The sequence below is a fragment of the Pagrus major genome, chromosome 4 (assembly GCF_040436345.1).
Source record: "Pagrus major chromosome 4, Pma_NU_1.0".
Lineage (NCBI taxonomy): Eukaryota > Metazoa > Chordata > Actinopteri > Spariformes > Sparidae > Pagrus > Pagrus major.
In genome coordinates, this window is record NC_133218.1 from 17,471,017 (window position 1) to 17,476,493 (window position 5,477).

Below are 5,477 nucleotides of genomic sequence, written 5' to 3' on the forward strand. Positions count from 1 at the left end.
CTGACCTCTTTACCCTTGTAGCCATAAATAGAGCCAATATAAAGAACAAGGAGTGAAGAAAAAAAACGTGAATTGAACGATCGTATTTAAACCACATCGAACTTTCATTGTTCCCTTAAAGTCAGTGAATATTGTGCTGTGCTGTGAATCAGGCTAAAACAAAAGATTAGCTACAGAAGTGTTTGGTTTGGATGAAATCTTGTAGGACTGGACACTTTGATACAGCCCCATTCTGTAAAGTTAATAAAAGTAAAAAAATAAACTGTGTTACCTGTAAAATGTGCTAAGGTGAAGTTAAATGACTAGAAATCTGTCTGTTGGTACTCTGAGAGTATTCAGCTTGTTCAGTCACTTCATCAGAAGTGTTGCCGAAGGAGCCTGACTGACCGTACTTTGTCACACCTCTGACGACGTTTTGATCAATCGAGAGCCATTAAAATACACCACAATGCTGTGATTTACCTCTGCCATAACTTCATGGATTGACAAATCCTAACAGCGCTCCATTAGTCTATTGACAGAGTCAAGTGACTGATCAATTCATTTAAATTTTTGGAATACTGACTGCGTCCTAGCAGAAATTACCTTATGGGAGGTGGCACTACTAGCATTACCATAAAGAGATTCATTTGCTTAAGAGATTAGCCTGATTGAATTTGTTTTCTGTTCTGCATGTCCCGTCATGCACAGCTCACAACAACGTAAGATCTTAAGATTTAATTTGGTGAAATGAAACTTCATTTCAACATTTGTGTGCATGTGGTGTGTTTCTATGATTAACTCTAAAAGAAAAGGTAACAACTAATCTTAAACGAGGCCGAGAGTCTACAGCCGCTTGAGAACCAACCAAGAAACAAACGGATATGGGTAAAGTCATAACCTCCTTGGTGGAGATAATAAACAAAAATGAAGATAAGTCTAACTCATTTTATTTGAAAAACAAAACTGCCTGTGTCTGGCTCTCACTATCTTTCACTGCTTGTCTGTCCTTGTGCCCTCAGTAACCTTTGGTTAGTGTTAACAGGTAAATTGGGCAATAAGAAGACATTACCTGAGCGCTAATGGCAGTGGGCGATTTCCTCACAGCGGAAAGCATGGCAGAAAACATGCTTTCAGGAGCAATAAGACTCGTCCCCAGAGTAGCAATTAGATGCAGTTTTGAATGTCATTTTACACAGCAAAGTGTAGCTCTCAGTGGACTGAAAGACACTGATTCAGATTCAGACAACTTTCTGGATCCCTAGGGAAGCAGAACACACAACTCACATGTCAATACACTGGAAACAACAAGCAGCAGGAAAGATAACATATATAATAAAACATTTTGTTATAGTTCATATAAACAAACTAGTTTAAAAGGATGTAACTGTCATTTAAAATGACTGTCTGTGTTCAGTAGCCTGATTGTGGACAGAATGAAAGACTGAGACTAATAGCTTGTTCTTATAAGGTGGTCATGGTCCAATCGGCGGACAATTCCTTCTGTTTTTCTGAGCCACCTGCTTCTCTCGGAGAGGAGCAGACTCTTGCCCTTCACACACATAAAATAGTATCAGAGACAAAAAGAGTTCAGCTTTGAAACTGAGTTGATCTGCAGAAATGAAACAGTGAGAGCAAACAGCCAACTGGCGGAAATCTTCAAAGCACTTGATGGCTCTGAATGTCCTCATAAGTGGCCAGATAATGCGTGGTATAGAGGGACGGTGAGATAGCAGGGTGAAAGTAATGATGTGTTGTTGTGGCTGATAAGGTGTATTTATCTCCTTTCTTCCCATGTCTATTCACAATGGGCCCTTGTATGGGTGACAGTAAAACCCAGGGCTGTTAGATGGAAGGACCCATTAAATGGTCGTAAAACTCACACTGGACTGGATAATGTTGAAAGGAAGCTTTTGTTTCCAGTGTGGAAAAAATAAACAGGTGAGCTGGGAAAGAGATTGGAGAGTCGCAAGGTTGGAATTCCCCAATTTAGATGTTCAGCAGACTCTGAACCTGCGCCGTTTTATTTGTTCTGCCTCCATTGAGGTTTATCTAATGTGTCGACTTTATTAAGCTGCCATTGATTAGCTAAGAACGTATCTGAAAGATGTATGGGAGCTATTAAGATCAGATACTCTGTCATTAGATTAATCCTTTAAATTCCAGCACTATGCATTTGTTTAGATATCTTTATATAATTTGAGTACTACTGAAACAGTGTTACCTAACCTAAAGGCCAGGTAGGTAGGGTGAGTTTCTCAACCGTTACACAGTTTAAAGCATGCGTCACCAATATGACACTTAATAACCACACTTGTTTATGTGGAGCTTCTTGTAGACATATGAAGGGTCTTTAAAAGATCTGAGTCCATCTTTTAATCCATACATCTTTGGAAGTGCACAATACAAGCCTTTGTTTTAAATATCAGTTTAACAGGACTTAATTTTCTTTTTGTTATATCCCTGTAACTACAGTAAAAGTTGTCCATGATAGCAATTAATGTTTCAAACAGCTTCATGAAATTGAAACAAGTCCAGGTGCCTACGATACAAAAAAAAAGAATTTCCCCTTGTGGGATTAAAAATAGTACAATAACTTAAAATTTAATTAAATACAGCACTTAGAATTACCATCACCTGGATGACTGAGAACCTTCATCAACAAGCGTTTCTGTCCCTCTTCTGACTCCTGATACTTCAGCAGCGTCTGTTGTACTTCACAATTGGAATAAATGTTATACTGAAAATACATCCCAGGTGGCCGAGTGTGGCTGAGTGTCAGGATACTCTTCAGGCACAGGAGGACTTGCCAAGGTTTTGAGGGTGCAGACAGACCATTACAACAACACATAACTGAACATTCTGCGGTAAATACTGATTGCACGGTGTGATGGCTGGAGAAAACTGATGCCATCCGTGTATAGATTGGTGCTCTATAAACCCTACTTTCATCGTGCGATTTTTTTTATTTTTTTTTTTTCAGAAATTGTGGTCGAACTACAGCACAAAGGAAGCAGGTCTGTCAGTGCGCAACCAAAACAGGAAGAGGAATCTGTTCAGTCTGACCAATATGGCTTTTTCTTTAGAAAACAAGGAGACTGAAAACCGATATTTGGGACCGATATTCATTTGCAGTAAAAATAAAACTCTTTGTGACAAAATTTTAAACAACCAGTGCTGGAATAAACCTAAGCATAATTTACTCAAGTACTGTTCTCAAGTACAATTTTGAGGTACTTTACTTTGATATTCCATTATCTGCTACTTTATACTTCCTCGCCACTAAATGTATTTAATACATTTAATTAGTTACTTTGCAGTTTCAGATTATTCAGTGTTTATAAGTTGTTATCTGTGACGTGTTGCCAATCAGATAGTGTTGTTGGCGGGACAGTGTGTGAGAGGATGTTGCATCAGAGCCAAAGCAGCACATTTTTGAATTAGTTGATTGAATACAACTTTATTAATACTTTGCCTTTTCATAGCACTGAGATCGGTGTTTCAGGGTCAAAGTAGTTTCCAACGGATGTGTTTTTGCTTTGGACAGTAGCCAGGCTGTTAGCGGTAGCCATAGAGCTAATGCTGTGTTTGCAATAGCAGCGGCAACAGTAACACCACAGGGAAACACAAAGAGGGGGGGGGAATTAAAAAGTTGTGTATTTCCGCTTTAAGGGAAAAATCTAAGTTAAGGTACGGAAACAGTGGTGGTTATGGGTAAAAGAAACTAACCTTGACTATCAGTTTAAAAAACAAACAGCTGTCAGCTCCTGTGTCAGAGTCTGACGTTCTGTTGAATTACGTCAATGTACTTCCTGTTTTGCTCTTATCATAATAACTAGAGCTGAGGGCTTTGTCACCTTAATGTCTACTTGTGATGATTTGGGGCACTTCCTGAAACGAGTGACGCTATCATTTTTTTAGGAGGACAGTCTTAATTACTTCTAGTTAGTGGCACTAGGGCCAGTTTTAGGCCAGTGGCAGCCTTTCTGGTGTCAGACACCATCACTTTGGCATAATGCTGTGTTCACGCAATGTAGGAAAGACAGGAAGAGAAGGAAAACCTCCCATTATTCCGACTGGGGTTCGTCCATGAATTCTTCCAGGATGGGTACCCCTGCCGCTAGCTTTGTAGTCACACCATGTAAATAGGCTTAAAGGGGCTGATATTTTGGATTTTATTAAGATGTACTGTAACTCCCAGTGATGGTGGCTCTGTCGACACATCTGTCGGCCTTTTCAGCAAATCAGAAGTATGGCGCTGTAGCTGTCAGAGCTCCCTGACATCTGAATGTTTGGCTGCTCATAATTACAGTTTGAAAAACACAATGTGATTGCTGGAATGGTTTTGTTCACCAGGAGCATTAACTCTGCCAAGAGAGATTTGTTCGGTCTGGTTAGGCATATATTTGGCTCTTTAAAATGAACATATTGTTTATTATTGTTGTCCTAGTTGTTCTCCCTGGGAAATAAACCACCAATTTAACAAAAAAGTTCAACTAATGACACGAATTCCCGGCTCAGCAAACACTTTCTCTCCACCAGCATTTCCTGAAAGTGCTGATACACACCTGATGAGAGAGATGGGAGTGGGAACAGGCCAAAGTAGCAAAGACAGACAAAGGGAGATTCACATCCAGCAGGCTAGATGTCATATGGCAAAGCTCAATATTGGTTAATAAATGATGGGGACAGGGCACGGAGACTAAGACGAGAAGTAAAACTCTAATAAATTACTTTTATCTCCTTAATGAGACAACATTAATTTTGGTCTCAAGGTCTGGCAGAACACGAGCTGATTTATCGTCTGCCTTTAACATTGTGGGAATTAGTCTAATTACCAAGAGTATGGAGAGCTGATTTTCACGTCACAGAAAGCCCATTGTGCACCCGGATCATTCATCACAGCCGCGGCCCGGACATCGTACTCCAGGTCTGGTGGGAAAACCGGTGCTGGTCGACGGCGTCACACCAAACCTGAAGGAAGAGCAGATGCTGGAATGTGCAAACATGAACAAACACTCAAAGCACGCTGAATCAGAATCAATCAACACATCTGGAAAGTTGAATGAAAGAATCTGAGTCTTCATGGCCCGTTGCATGTTGCTGACCTGTTTTTATATCATCCATGTTATCAGACTAACAATCCCTGGAAGGTCCTTATTTGCTTTATTTCAGCTCCTGAACTTTCTCATCTATCAGCAGTGTGAAAGGAGCTTATCAGCAGGTTAAATAAATCAGCGAGGATCAGTGACCCAGCGGGAGTCAACAATGTGCTGACTAGGCCTGCACACAGAGAGCACCTGGATTAGTTTTAGGACAGGGCAAGCTGTCTCAGAGCTGTGGTAATGATTGAAAAATATGCCTGTAATTGCTGATAAGCTCTTTAATGTTTCAGTAAACTCCTGTTGGCCGCTAAGTTTACTGACGCATAACTCGTCGATAAACTCTGGCTTTGTAGTGCAACGTCAAGGGCCGGCGGTCTCTTTGAACCAATTGTC